Below are 16,758 nucleotides of genomic sequence, written 5' to 3' on the forward strand. Positions count from 1 at the left end.
GTTTTTGTGGTCTCCGCGGCGAAACCGGATTTTTTTTTTTTTTAACCGTACACAACGTCCTGCATGTCCGACTCTGTGTCCGGTTAAAAAAAAACCCAACTTTCGCCGCAGAGACCACAAAACGCTCACGGGTGGACACTTTGCAAACCCATTCAAATGAATGGGTTTGAAAAATCACTGCCGTTTCCATCTCCTGTCTAGTTTCTTGGGCAGAAAACGGAAACTGAAAGCGGAGACCAGGGCGCAGGTGTAAACCCGCCCTCACATGGTGTTGGCAGTTGAGTATGCTTGGAGGAGGTGGTAGAGTCCAGATACACAAAATGTTGTGGTGTGTTTTTTAAATTCTAGACAACACGGGAAGGCATTTATTACAAAGTAGGACTGGAGAAGGAACTGATGGTTATACGGCCTGATGCATTAGATGTAGGAACGTGTACATAGTTTATATATATATAGATACACATACACACTAGACTCTGCCCGCGTCTTTGTCTGTGGGTTGTTGGCGTCGATGATCCGCCTATATTCAGCAAATTGTTGCCATCGATGGTTTGCCTGCTCCGGCATTTCAGCAGCTCTCAAGCTGTTCTGCTGCTGACCTTGTTCCTCACATTGTGCCTGTGATTGTTCCGGCATCTAAGTAGCTTGCTGGGATGCCACATAATGACCGTGCTGTTGATGATCCGCCTGCTCCGGTGTTTCAACAGCTGTCAAGCTGTCCTGCTGCTGAACTCGTTCCTCGCGCTGTGTCTGTGATTGTTGCGGTATCTCAGCAGCTCGCTGGGACGCCATATAATGAGCGTGTTGTTGGCGTTGATGATCCGCATACTCTGGCGTTTTGGCAGCTCTGAAGCTGGCCTGCCGCTGAACTCATTCCTTGAGCTATGCCCGTGATTGTTCCGGTATCTTAGCAGCTTGCTGGGACACCATATAATGAGTGTGTTGTTGGCGCTGATGATCTCTGTCAGCTCCGATTGAGGAGAACTCTGTGACTTCTGGCTCCGTTATAGCTTTCATTGTTTGCGACAAATTACATTTTCTTTTTCCAGGCATGTTGAAAATTGGCAAACTGCCAATTTGGATTAAAGGTGTTTTCCCGTGTCAGTTTTTCAGCAGTGCCTGGAGCAGATCAGATAATATGCAAATGTGTATACACGTAGGGTAAGGGTGCATGCACACTACATAACGCCGGGCGTGTATGAGAGCCGTACACGCCGGCGTTACAGCAGGGCTGCCGAACACTTCCCATTCACTTCAATGGGAGCGCTCGTAACAGCGGCGTTTACGAGCGCTCCCATTGAAGTGAATGGGAAGTGTTCGGCAGTCTGCCGTAATGCCGGCGTGTACGGCTCTCATACACGCCCGGCGTTACGTAGTGTGCATGCACCCTTAGTGTGTGTTTATACAGAGAGACAACAGCCCTGGCTTTCTCAGAAGGTGAGATAAGAGCAGTGTAATATAGTATGTGAACAAAAATTCATAAGTCGTGATGCCATGTCATTTACTGGGATACAAAGTAGCCTATATTTTAATTGAGGTCACTATCTATGTTCCGAATTTCATCCAAATCCGTTCAGCCGTTGTTGCGTGATTGAGGAACAAACATACAAACTTTCACATTTATAATATTGGTAGGATAAAACTGTGCTGTGATTGGATGCCTTTTTCACAGTTTTAATAATTTTGCCTCAAGGTATTGATGACAAGCTGTAATGGGTCAATCTCATGATTTACATATTACTTTGTAACAACGTTAGCAGATCTTAAATATACAGATGTTTGTTGAAGAGCATTCTGTTTGAGACACAGTTTTATGTTCCGTTTAATAACTATATCATGCAGCAGACATCACAACTTAGCTGCACAAGGACTTTTTCCACATTAAGTCAATGCGTTTTTAATGGCCGATCCTATAAAGCTTAGGACTCTGCGAGACTGTAGCAGATAATTCATTCTACTTATCCCATGTGTTGCTCTGCATGTAGTTTATTTATACATTTCTTACATTTTTGCAGTTGCAGGCATAATGCTGACATTGCTCAGCAATATACTTTAAACAGAAAGCTGACTAAGTTGTTTCACTAATGTATATGGAAATACTACACCCATACATACCAGTTCAAGAAGCAAACTCACATATGGTAAAAATCAATTTACCACATATCCCACTGCTGGACCTACACTGGGGTGTTTGTACACCAGCCAGGAATGGAGCGCCAGGTCAGACGGTTCTTTTCAATGGGGATCACCAGCGATTGCCAAGTGCTGTAGATATGGGGTAACCAGGGCTGCACAAACAGCCAATAAAAAATGAGCCAGATGCACTCTAGGTAATATTCCCCAAGTGCACAACAAACAGATATTATCTCAGCAACTCCAAACACTGTTGCACATTAAAACTTTAACATTTAATAAATATCGTTTAAAAAGTACATATAAAATGGAAGGTACTAATCGCAATTATTCCCCAAGGTTCTTTGGGATACACTTTTAAGAAGTAACTTTACCGTGGCACATATAAGGTGACAGCATCACAATAGTCAGTTACACAAAAATATGAAATGGTCTCACCATTTGTTGAATAAAGGGCAGGAAAACATCAAATGGAGCCAGGCATATCACAGGAGGGATCCGTATAGAAATCCCTGTTCTCAACCTGCCGATAGCCCTTATCCCCAAAATTACTCCTGCCCTAACAAGGGCAGTCCCAAGCTGTCCCTAAATGGTAAGCCCTGGTAATCCCTAGTCCCTACGCGTTTCTTGGTGCATTATTGTCTGCCAATGTCACTACTTGGAAGTGAGTGCTAAACTAGAGCTAGGGAGCAGGCCGTCAATTAGTCCTACCACTGTAGGCTTTTGAATCCTCCAGGAGGAGCGGCTGCCCTTAAGCCACTATAAAAAAAAAAAAAAAAAAAAACTTGATCGTCTTCAGTAGTTGATACCTTTTTAATGGCTAACTCATAATGATGACAAATTACTGACGTTTCGGAACCTCCAGGGTCCTTTATCAAAGTAAATTTAAAACATTTCTGAAGGATGCATATATATATATACAGAGAAGGCACTAAGTGTGTTAGAATTCCAGGAGGAAGGGGGGGGGGGGTTTGTCGAGTCAGGTCCCCTGATGACTGGTGTGCTAATGCACCAAGAAACGAGTAGGGACTAGGGATTACCAGGGCTTACCGTTTAGGGACAGCTTGGGACTGCCCTTGTTAGGGCGGGATTCATTTTAGGGATAAGGGCTATCGGCAGGTTGAGAACAGTGATTTCTATACGGATCCTCCTGTGATATGCTTGCCTCCATTTGATGTTCTGCCAAATTTTTACATAAACCTATGTATGCAGGAACCTGCAGTCCTTGATCTTCTTCCATTGAATGCAGGACCTTTTTGAAGAGCAGAAAGGTCCTGCCGTCAAAGGAAGACAACGACTCAGAAGAGAAGCAGAGTAAGTGTATGTGAGCTGTATATGTGTAGTGTACACCGTACCTGAAGGTAGGGTCTCAAAGGTGTGGGATAGCCTTAAGGTAATATCTGGACATAAACAAAAGGCTGGTCCCCGGAAGAAGGTAGTGGCTTAATGAGCTTAATCTATTCTTTAATAGATTTGACTCCAAACCAACTCTCCCTTCACCAGCATGTCAGTCAACCCCCCCTTCCCTCACAGTTTAAGACTCAACCCCCATTGACTGGCAGTCAATTGAAATCTGGCTATCTGATCCTCAAGGAGTCTCAAGTGTGTAGGGAAATCAAGAGGATTAAAGCAGACAAGAGGATTAAAGCAGACAAGGCCAGAGGACCCGATGGGATAAGCGCAAGAGTTCTTAAAATGTGCAGAGACCAGCTGTTTGGTATTATTACACACATGAACAATATGAGTTTAAAGCTGGGAGTGGTACCTCAACTGTGGAAAACATCTTGTGTGGTACCAGTACCAAAGAAACACAACCCGATGGGCTACAATGACTACCGACCTGTAGCACTGATATCCCATCTGATGAAGGTCCTAGAGAGGCTGGTCCTGACACACCTACGCCCCCTAGTGAGCTCTGCTCTGGACCCCCTCCAGTTTGCCTATCGACCAGGCATTGGGGTAGATGACGCCATCATCCACCTTCTTCACAGAGCTCTCTCTCACATGGAAAAACCCGGGAACACTGTGAGAATAATGTTCTTTGATTTCTCCAGTGCGTTCAACACCATTCAGCCAGGGCTGTTGAGGGAGAAGCTGAACCTTGGTGGAGTGGACCATCACCTGTCCAACTGGATCCTAGACTACCTTCCAACTGGATCCTAGACTACCTGACTAACCGCCCTCAGTATGTGAGAGCCCAGGACTGTGCATCTGAAACTGTGATCTGTAGTACGAGGGCACCACAAGGTACAGTTCTTGCCCCTTTTCTCTTCACACTGTACACTGCTGACTTTAGGGACAACTCATCCAGCTGTTACTTACAGAAGTACTCCGATGACTCTGCTATAGTAGGCCTTATCACTGATGGTGACGATAGGGAATACAGAGACTTAAACCGGGATTTTGTTGAATGGTGCCTTCAGAACCACCTCAGGATGACCAAGGAAGACCAAAGGAAGACCATCCGTCATGGCTATGACTAAGAGACCGGAATGTAGGTCTCAAAATGCGTAGGCTTTTTGATCGTATCTGCTGGATCCATGTTGTAAGACGTTTTATTTTTATATGAAGTAAAGGTTATATTCTATCTTTTTGAAAATTTGGGTGTGCAGGATGCTTTTATATACAAATTTTGCACATATGTAATCCAGCATGCCTGATCTGTCTTTCTCCCCACATCTGTCAGGTGAGAGTCAGGACCCCAAATGTACAGTACATGAAATAGATGTCTTGTTCTGCCAAAATCAGAATCAATGGCTTTCTTCCAATTTGGAAAAGCTCTATAAGGTACAGCCATAATAACATATACCAATGCTATCTCCATATGTTTTGTTTCTATGTATTCACATTTTCCTTTTTGTTCCCCACATTTTTCCTACTGACTTTTCTTTTTTTTTTGTTGTGCTGATAAGTCTTCCATGTCGTCCCTGTGATTTTCTTTCTTTTAGACAGAAGACAATTTTGTATGTTGGAAGATGGCCATACATAAGTAAAAGTGAATGGTGGAATGAGGAATGACTTTGTATCCAAAGCTAGTCGGGTTAGACAGTCATTTGATTAACATTGTGACTTATTATGGTGAGAAAATGCCATCCATGTGTACAGATATCTGAGCGTATATCGGAGACTAGCTGGAATAAGAGGAAATTGATAAGGTGAATACAGAACAAATATGACGACGTGGTTTATTTCACCCCGCAACTTGTAGTTTTCTAAATAAAGCTATAGTTTTATGAGCTTCACCATCTTTAGGCAGAATCCGGTGAATCAGTCTCAACATTGTATAAATATATTGCATATTTATAATATAAATCACATTATATTGTATTAAATAGTTAGAACTATAAATTGTATCTCAATCATACTGAGGACCCGCAATTGGTCCCTCAGCTGATGGTTAACTTTGGAGGCGTTTTCCAGAATTATGCCTGTCCCCCTAGGTGAGCTCAGGTGTTCTTGGGAACACCCTTTAGTTGTTTCCTCATACACGGAGGGGCTACCTTCTTCTTCTAAGGGAGCGTTCACACTACCGTCGGTGTCCGACATGTAGTGTCCGCTCCTAGTGTCCGCTCAAAATCTGTCACGGACACTAGGAGCGGACACTAGATGTGTCCGTGACACCTGTCATTCACTTGAATGGGCATCGGGTGCGTTCTTTTGCACTCCGTGCCCGTCCTTTCCTGACCGCAAGAGAAGATGTCCGACTTCTCAAGCGGACAGAAAAACCCTGCATGCAAGAACGCACCCGATGCCCACTCAAGTGAATGACAGGTGTCACGGACACATCTAGTGTCCGCTCCTAGTGTCCATGACAGATTTTGAGCGGACACTACATGTCGGACACCGACGGTAGTGTGAACGCCCCCTTATAGAAGAGAGACATAATATCACTAGAGTATAGTGGCACGTGTCCATTGGTGCAAATCTTTTATCTGTTACAGCAGATTCCTCGGATCTGTCAGCCTGAATTTTTGATAGACTGCTATAAATACTCCGCTTCAGACAAGATGACTGGTTGCTTGGCCAGCTTTAGTTTTTCTAATTTAGGCCTCAGCAGATTTCATTATCATCCACCAGCACACCCTTGTTTTTCACTAAACCTTTCTTGTTTAGCTTCTTTTACTCATCTTTCCCTCCCTGCCTTCTTTCTTCTTGTGTTTCTCCACTTATTCTTCCACGCACGTCTTAGTGGAGGCCCATCTGAACAAAGAACTTGTGTTAATTTTATTGCTGGATATGTAAATGATTTATTGTGTATACTATATGCTAAAGTGTAATAACTTGTCTGGTTTGCAAATAGTGTTCTCTAAAAAGTTTGTAAGAATTTTGTGTTTCTTTTTGCATCTTAAACATCTAGAAAATGTTGGTCTCCTCTCTGGTGAGTAAGCTTACATAATTTGTACATGTCTAAAAATGATGTAGTTTTGTCCAGCATGAGGCATGCTGTCACTATAGATCCAGGGAAAGCAGGATAAACTCTATATGGCACAGTAGGCAATTTTCATATAGTAATGAAAAATAAACCTTACAAAACTCTATTACAAACCCATAAAGAGTACTAGTTCCCTAAAGGCCATATGTAATCTGATAGTGCTGTCACTCTAACGCTAGGTTCACACCTGCGTTCAGGTCTCCGTTCTGTGGTTTCCGTCTTCTAAATGCAAGAAGACGAAAACCACAGACCGGGTCCGGCCGTTAGCATTTTATGCGCTCCGACGCGAAACCGTTTTTTTTTAAACCGGACACAGAGTACTGCATGTCCGACTCTCTGTCCCGATTTAAAAAAAAAACGGTTTTGCGGCGGAGAGCATAAAAAGCTCACCGCCGCTCACGGCCAGACAGCTTTCAAACCCATTCAAATAAATGGGTATGAAAGAGTCCTGCAGGTTTCCGTCTCCTGCCTCTGTTTTCTGCAGGAAACGGAAACCTGCAGAATGGAGACTGGGCGCAGATGTGAACGAGCCCTAAGCATTTTGTTTTTACAAACCTATTCAGCTGTTCCAAAGATATAAGTCCTGTCAGTGTTACCGTCCAATTGGATAGACCCTAATTTGTATTAAAGGGATCCTGTCTTTCAAAGACATTTTTTTTTTCTAACACGTGGAAATAGCCTTAAGAAAGTCTATTCTTCTACCTTTCGTTGCCTTCTCCGCACCGTCGTTCACTTGAAATTCCGTTTTTTCTCTGTATGTAAATAAGTTCTCTCACAGCACTGGGGGCGGGCCCCAGTGCTCAAACAGTACTGGGGGCATCCCCAATGCTGCCAGAGAACTCTCCAGCGCTGCCTCCATCTTCTTCTGGAACGAGGTCTTCACCACGTCTTCTTCTGGCGGTGTCTTCTAACTTCTAGGCCTCAGGCCTAGGGCAAACTAACTGCGCATGACCGCCGGCTACGAGAAAATGGCCGCTTCCAACACTGTGTAAGCAGCCATTTTTCTTGCAGCCGCGAGCATGCGCAGTTGGCTTGCCTTAGGCCTAGTAATTAGAAGACGTGGTGAAGACCTCGTTCCAGAAGAAGATGGAGGTGGCGCTGGAGAGTTCTCTGGCATAATTAGGGCCGCCCCCAGTGCTGTTTGAGCGCTGGGGCCCACCCCCAGTGCTGTGAGAACTCATTTGCATACCGAGAAAAAACGGAATTTCAAGCGAACGGCGGCACGGAGAAGACAACGAAAGGTAGAAGAATAGCCTTTCTTAGGCTATTTCCACGTGTTAGTTAGTATACTCTAATTAGCATCAACAGTAAAAAGGGCTTATATCTTTGGAACAGCTAAACAGCTTTGTATAAACCAATAAAACTAAATGCTCAGGGCGACTTATCCGATAAGGTATGTTTATTGGCTTTTTAAACCTGGTGACAGGTTGACTATATGCATTGTAATGCCAATATATATTATATTATCTAAGTACTTGTATTTAAATGAGTTTAATGATTTTAAGTAGATTTCAAATTAAAATGTGAGATATTTGAAGCATAAAAATGTTTCAGAAATTCAATACCTTATCTGATCCTACAAGGTTAGGATATCAGTGTCTGGAGAACCATCTGCTGGGACCCACACCAATCAGGTATATAAGGGTCCTTGTGTAAATGGAGAGTGGTGTAAATGTTTGGCCCCTGTGTCAGTCACTTGTATAGGACTTCAGAGACTATGATCTCCATCAGTCCCATAAAAAGTAAATGGAGTCTGTGGCTACCACCTGGTGCACATAGGGCACTTAGGGACCTTTGTTTTCTTGGTCGGCGTGGGTGCCAGTACTTATAATATAGGGAATATCATTTCCATATGGACTTCCATGTCCATACTAGCCAATAAGCAGCTGAACAAATGTTCATAGGATTGCTTATTTGCTTCATAGCAAAATTCCTTCAGAGGTGTAGTTTCTAAAATGGGGTAATTTACTAGGGTTTCCACAGTTCTCAGCAAATGTGTCCAAAATCTCAGTGGAGTTTCTTCCCTTATATACGCCCCGCCATGTCCTCAAGCAGCAGCAGTCTCTGGACAAAGCCCATGTGGTGGGTAAAACATACGTCAGAAGTTAGGTGGGGAGACAGGGTTTAGTTTAGGGGTTAATTTTTATTTTATCCCACACAATCCCTTTAAGTAAAATATTTGAAAGATCTCTGAATCTGCCATCTACGTATAATATGTACCAATAAGGCTCCATGAAATCTACTCCACAGTTCCTCAGTAATGGTGCATATCTGGTGGATGTGCCCCAGTCTTCTTGGGCTTGAATCATTAGGCTCATATAAGAGGCAGTTGACATTCATTGCCCTAGAACTCCAGCAATTTGTCTCCTTTATAGATAAACCATCCCTGTGCTGACCAGTTGCTTTTAGACTGGCACAATGGCATACATCTACTCTGCATCTCTCTGCAGTTCATAATAGGATTAACTCATCCACACTCCAGCAAAAGATCTAATACCATGGAACACTTCTAGCAGGTCTTCCAACCATGGCATCGTCCTCTTACTCCCCAGATATTGGTTATTTTATTTCTTTATAACAAGGTAATGTTTCTCTCCCCCCCCCCTTTTTATTTCATGCCCGCTGAGTCTCACTCTAGAAAATACTCCCTGATATTATAAAGTTTGTAAAATTACCATTGTGTATATCTGCCTGCCTATAATGTACAATATACAATCTCTGTGTAGGCATTGGCAATAATTTGTTTGTGACAAAGTTTAACCAGAACACGCTGTATGCCATTCAATGGTGGATCTATCTACAAGACTCTCTTTGGGCTAAAATCCAAAAAAACATAATACATGAGCACTCCTTCAGAGTCTTAAAAGGTCATGGCCAACTCTTTCAGGACTAGTCCATACATCCCCTAGTGTAACATGTAGCCATGAAAACTTTAAAGAACATTCCAGACAAATCTGATCTACCGTGTTACAACTAGGGTCTGGGGGACACTGCAAGACATTGTTTGTTTTTTTGTTTTTTGAACTAGGAATAACACAACGTAAGTGTGCATTCACACTAAGTATACGCTTATCTCATTCTGAGCTTCAAATACGTTCAGAATCAGCACGTACAAAGCAGATCCCATTTATTTCAATGGGAGCCGGCGTACGTGCGCTCCCCATTGAAATGAATGGGCTGCTTTTTTTCCCTATTGGTTTCAATGTGATACGCACGTGTTTTAACGTTCAGAATCAGTCAGCGTATACTCAGTGTGAATGCACCCTAAGTGTATAGACTATGATTTGGCTTTTTAGGTAGTTGGATCAAATGCAACCTATAGTAATGCAGACAGAACCTACCATTTCTTCTGATGGTCTTGCATATAAAATTCTAAATTCATAGGTTATCATGTTCATCTACTGAATCTCATCCTAATTTTGAAAAAGGATATGAAAAAAAAAAAAGACCCATTAAACCAATTGGGTAATACAAAAAGTCATCATATATAGTACTTTATTTTTGTTTCCCCAGCAATATATGCTACTTTAATAATGTGATCCATAAGTTCTGTTCTTTGAAATTTTTTAAACATTTTTTGTAGACCATGTGAGCTGTGCGTTTGATCATGGTTTCCGCTTCTTATATTTATTTCAGAAGTTTTCTTCTTCAGTCTCAATTTTCACGCATATAGCAAACACAATATACAATCCACAATTAATGAAAAGCAGGCGCAGGAAGTTTAGCTATATACGTTTATATTTCATAGATATTTTTTAAAACTTTGATTTATTTTTTTTTTACTATTTTTGCTGTAATTGCATCACTTTAAATACATGTCTTAACACACAACATATATCAAGTACTAAACTTTTTTTTTAATCTCCAGGCTACAAAAAGACTAACATTTCACAGTCACAAAAGAGGCTGGAACATTAGTTCATTCATTAAATCCATTTGGTACAGAATACGACATTTACAAAGAGACTTCATTGAAAATACAACCACCATCTACAGTTTTGGTCAAGCAAAGTAAAACATAAGAGCAAATGGAATAAAGGTATGAGCAAAGAAGTCATACAGAGGAATTGTTAAAATGCCACGTGATTATTAAAATGAACAGAAAAAGGAATTGTACACAATCATACGAAAAATTGGGCCTGGAAATAAAACAGGAAAAACAATGCAATATTGAAAAACCAATATCAGATCCTCAAATATCTTTGGAACATCGAGAGGTGAATGGGAAATTTCTTACTTATAATCAGTAAATTAGTGCAAAAGAACAGGAATGTTGGCCGATACTGAGATCTATATACGTATTTTGTGCTTAAGGTTTTCCTTTCCAGATATACTGACAGATTTACAGACTTCTTAAGAAGTTTGTCTTAGAAGGTGTTCCAGTTTGCTGTCGTAACACTGTAAGGGCCAAGGGAACGGTTATGGTGTGAATAAACACTCCCTGTGTAGTTTAAGTAATATTACTGATTATTTAAGTACTTCTTCATAAGAACATGAAGTGGAAATCCGCCTAAGGCTCTGTGCACACAGCCAAAATACCACAGTAGCCATAGATTTAGTGCCAAGGAGAGGATTAGATTCCATCCCATGGGACGTTGCTTTGGAAAGGCTTTCCGGATCTCTGAAGAAGGGATCCTGGAGCGGTAACTATATGGCACCTACATGGAACTGCTTTCACAGGGCAGGCATACACTTCGTCCCTGGATTACATGGTGTTGCAGTATGGCACAATGAAGGGTGTCTTGCATTTTTGTTTCTAGTATCATTAGATTATACATGATGCCACCTTGTACATTATATATGCAAATATTTTAGTACTGTCAATAAGTTTATTATGGATGGAACTTTGGTTTTTTTTTTTTTTTTACAACATAACAGAATAATACAAGCAAGAATGTTCCATCCTACTTGCTGGATTCTTGCTGCTTTGATGACCAATTGGTGTGTATCCTAGCTAAAATCCCTTTCGATCAGGAGACAGTCGGTGAAGTTGCTGAAATAGTAGGGCCCACCACAGTATTACTGACGTGACATCACATTCTCAGTCCAGCGCAGTCAAGGTTGGACTTAAAATTGCCTCAAGTGTTTTTTGTACGTTAGCAGCATTCAATAAATATTACATGTATCAATAAATGTTCTATGCAAAGCTATGCATAAAGCAGAGACTGTACTGTAGTGAATGAAAGTTTAGGTTCAAATCACAAATCTACACTATATATATATATATATATATATATATATATATATATATATATATACACACACACACACATACAGTGGGGCAAAAAAGTATTTAGTCAGTCACCAATAGTGCAAGTTCCACCACTTAAAAAGATGAGAGGCATCTGTAATTTACATCATAGGTAGACCTCAACTATGAGAGACAAAATGAGAAAACAAATCCAGAAAATCACATTGTCTGATTTTGTAAGAATTTATTTTCAAATTATGGTGGAAAATAAGTATTTGGTCAATAACAAAATTTCATCTCAATACTTTGTTATATATCCTTTGTTGGCAATGACAGAGGTCAAACGTTTTCTGTAAGTCTTCACAAGGTTGGCACACACTGTTGTTGGTATGTTGGCCCATTCCTCCATGCAGATCTCCTCTAGAGCAGTGATGTTTTGGGGCTGTCGCTTGGCAACACGGACTTTCAACTTCCTCCAAAGGTTTTCTATAGGGTTGAGATCTGGAGACTGGCTAGGCCACTCCAGGACCTTGAAATGCTTCTTACAAAGCCACTCCTTCGTTGCCCTGGCGGTGTGCTTTGGATCATTGTCATGTTGAAAGACCCAGCCACGTTTCATCTTCAATGCCCTTGCTGATGGAAGGAGGTTTGCACTCAAAATCTCACGATACATGGCCCCATTCATTCTTTCATGTACCCAGATCAGTCGTCCTGGCCCCTTTGCAGAGAAACAGCCCCAAAGCATGATGTTTCCACCCCCATGCTTTACAGTAGGTATGGTGTTTGATGGATGCAACTCAGTATTCTTTTTCCTCCAAACACGAAAAGTTGTGTTTCTACCAAACAGTTCCAGTTTGGTTTCATCAGACTATAGGACATTCTCCCAATACTCTTCTGGATCATCCAAATGCTCTCTAGCAAACTTCAGACGGGCCCGGACATGTACTGGCTTAAGCAGTGGGACACGTCTGGCACTGCAGGATCTGAGTCCCTGGCGGCGTAGTGTGTTACTGATGGTAGGCTTTGTTACATTGGTCCCAGCTCTCTGCAGTTCATTCACTAGTTCCCCCCGCGTGATTCTGGGGGTTTTGCTCACCATTCTTGTGATCATTTTGACCCCACGGGGTGAGATTTTGCATGGAGCCCCAGATCGAGGGAGATTATCAGTGGTCTTGTATGTCTTCCATTTTCTAATTATTGCTCTCACAGTTGATTTCTTCAATCCAAGCTGGTTGCCTATTGCAGATTCAGTCTTCCCAGCCTGGTGCAGGGCTACAATTTTGTTTCTGGTGTCCTTTGACAGCTCTTTGGTCTTCACCATAGTGGAGTTTGGAGTCTGACTGTTTGAGGGTGTGCACAGGTGTCTTTTTATACTGATAACAAGTTTAAACAGGTGCCATTACTACAGGTAATGAGTGGAGGAAAGAGGAGACTCTTAAAGAAGAAGTTACAGGTCTGTGAGAGCCAGAAATCTTGATTGCTTGTAGGTGACCAAATACTTATTTTCCACCATAATTTGCAAATAAATTCTTACAAAATCAGACAATGTGATTTTCTGGATTTGTTTTCTCATTTTGTCTCTCATAGTTGAGGTCTACCTATGATGTAAATTACAGACGCCTCTCATCTTTTTAAGTGGTGGAACTTGCATTATTGGTGACTGACTAAATACTTTTTTGCCCCACTGTATATACGCGCGCTGAGGAGGCAGTCAATGCCAGAATACAAGAGACAAAATGTCTTGTGATGTTGCACAGAGATCACCAACAAGACAATGCTTTTAAGAACATTACAAAGGGAGATAAAACATCTCCTGATCCTAACAAGACAAGCCAGTCTTTACTGCTTGAATGTATTTCACTAATGTGTTTCAAAATTCAATTCCAAGAGTTTCTTGGAATTCATCAGACAGCTGGCCTAAACATGTATGTGGATGATCCTTCAGTAGGGAAAAATGTAAACTATACATTCAATGGAGGTTAGGAGCAGATCTGGTGGAATGGAGATTTCTTTTAGTGGTATCGGCATTGGCTACATAAAGCTAAGTTCTCATTTTGTTTGTTAACAAACATGTTCTTTTCCATTTTTATTTTTACACTGGTGTAAATGCAGATGGAGAAGGCTATGTCTGCATGTGTCATTCCAGTTCTGTTTAAGTCCATTGCTCTCATCCTAGGATGGATGAGAGAAACAGACTTTAAAGCCAAGTTCAGTTTGTAGAGTGACATCCTTCTTGTTGGTTAGGTCTTCTTAGTTCAGCTTTCAAATAGCCAATAAACAATAGTCAATGTTGCTAGCATATTTGGGTAATATTCTAATCTGCTGTGTGGGGATTTCTATGTCAGTAGTGTGCATGCACTTTGGTTTCATTGAGCCAAGTCCCTTCACATCTGCATTCAGGCCATTCCATTCCCCTATCTGCATGAAATATGCAGATAGAAATCCTGCTTGCAGTACTTTCCTCTCTGCATTTTTCATGCGGAAAACACACAGACCCATTATAGTCTATGCGTTCTGCGGGTTTCCTTAAGTAACTGGTTTTTATGCATATAGGCTTCTGTTCGGGGAATCCCAAGCATACTCTCCGAACAGAAACATGAACACAGATGTGAATCGGGTCTCAGATCTTGAGATACTAATTGAGATAGCTGACATAATTAAAGGGGTTGCCCAAAAACCACCACTATCTACAGACTAGGAGACAGATCTCTGACTGCTGGGTTCTGTATGGATACCAGAGTATATCACCTGGGTATTTTAAGCACTTCCATTCTGTTAAATTTTGCTTCAGTAGCTATACACGTTTGTGCACGTGAGAATCAAGGAGTAATCCACTCGTAGTATTATGTGAAATTATATCTGTTGTTCATTTACTTACAGACCTTAAAAGCGGTTTACATAGATACAGTCCAGTCATATTAATGTGACCACTGCCTACTTTTGATGTCAACGTTAAATAACCAATCACAGAAGGCACGTGTCATCAGCCATCTGGGTGCACTCATCATTGTGGAAGGCACAATGGATCAACACAAGTATGCATCTATCCCTGTGGACCATGTTCACCCCTACATGAGAATTGTTTTTCCTCAGGATGATGGCATCTACCAGCAGGACAATGTGACGTGTCATAAAGCTCAGAGTGTACGTGTGTTGTTCGAGGAGCACCAGGATGAGTTTACCGTACTCCCCTGGCCAGCAAATTCCCTGGACTTGAACCCAATTGAGAATCTGTGGGACCACCTCGATCGGGTTTTACACGCCATGGATGCTCAACCGCGTAACCTAGCACAGCTGACATGCTTTGGCATGGCTCGACACCCCTTCTTTTCCTGCACGTCTCGCAGCGGTCTGCTCTGCCAAAGGTGGTTATTCTGGATTTTGACAGGTGGTCACATTAATGTGACTGGACTGTGTAGATTTTAATATGGAGGTTAATTGTAACAGTTGGAAGTGATTTTTCACTGAACTAGGATCTGTTTTCAATAACAGACAACCTCCAACACTTAACACCACCACCAACCCCCCCCCCCAAAAAAAAAAAAAATAAAAAAAAAAATCCAGTATTGGTATTCCTTAGACGCATTCTACATTGTCTTACCATTGCATTATGGATGTGATAAACGCCCGTTCTACCATGGGTACATATGGGAATGTATCACCACATTAGGCCGTAGCCATACAATACTGGACTTTATGGTGTAGGAAAGGGACGACATTATATTACAATGATTAGTTCATATGTCTTAGTAGGAAATGACCAAACTTGTGTGATACATTCTATTACAGAAAACAACTGGCACCAGTCTATATATTTCACAGTAGTATATAACTATATAGTCATGGTCATTCTTTTCACCAGTTCTAACACAAGGCTACAATAATGCTTCATGGTGTATTGGACAATCCTTCAATGTGAAATAATAATAGGCTGAACATGAACTCTCAATGTCCTTTGAGTTTGTTATAACCTCCAGGCACTAAACCCTCAAAATGAACACAGACCTATTGGACATTAGGCAAGACAGAAACGTCCAGCTTTTGTCAATAAAAATGTCAGATACGAGTTGTTCTGAATCAGTTCAGAATTCAGACTATCCCTGAAATATTACTCAGACATGTCAGGAGGGCTTTAAATCTGATAAATCTTTAAGTAATTGTACTACCCATGAAATGGCCATTCTGGAGCATCTTTTCTTGTAAATCGGCTCCATCTTATGAATAAATTGACACCTGGCTCTTCCCATTCCACTTGTCAATAGGATATGTGCCTACCTGACAACACCCCAAGTGGTAACAGCTAGCTGTCAATTTAAAAGAAAATGGGGGCAACACGGTGGCTCAGTGGTTAGCATTGCAGCACTGGAATCCTGGGTTTAAATCCTACCAAGGACAACATCTGCAAGGAGTTTGTATGTTCTCCCTGTGTTTGCATGGATTTCCTCCCATTCTACGAAGACATACTGATAGGGAAAAATGTAGATGGTGAGCCCTAGATGGGGCTCACCATCTACATAAAAAAAAAAAAAAAAAAAAAAAGCTCCAGCGTGGTTATATAATGGGATATACAAGAATTTAGTAAAATAAACATGTCAAGTCTTCTTTAAAAATAAGATTCTTTGGAAATTTCAAGTCTCTTTCCTTATCACAGTTGCCTATATACAGGCAAATAAACTCCAGTATTAAAATGTAGCTGATAAAATGATGTTCTGACAAGTTGGTCACTATGAGAGGAAAAATGACCAAAGATCTCTGACATCTGGGACAATGCTACAGTAGTCTTCAGTGTAAACTAGTCACTTAGCACTAGCTAGTCATACAATGCAGGCAGAAGATACACTAATGCTAGATATATAAAAAAACACGAAAACTTGGTGATCTTCAGTAGTTGATACCTTTTTAACCCCTTCCCGCCGATGGCATTTTTTGATTTTCGTTTTTCGTTTTTGACTCCCCTCCTTCTAAACCCCATAACTTTTTTATTTCTCCGCTCCCAGAGTCA

This window comes from Leptodactylus fuscus, chromosome 5, assembly GCF_031893055.1.
Source record: "Leptodactylus fuscus isolate aLepFus1 chromosome 5, aLepFus1.hap2, whole genome shotgun sequence".
Classification (NCBI taxonomy): Eukaryota; Metazoa; Chordata; class Amphibia; order Anura; family Leptodactylidae; genus Leptodactylus; species Leptodactylus fuscus.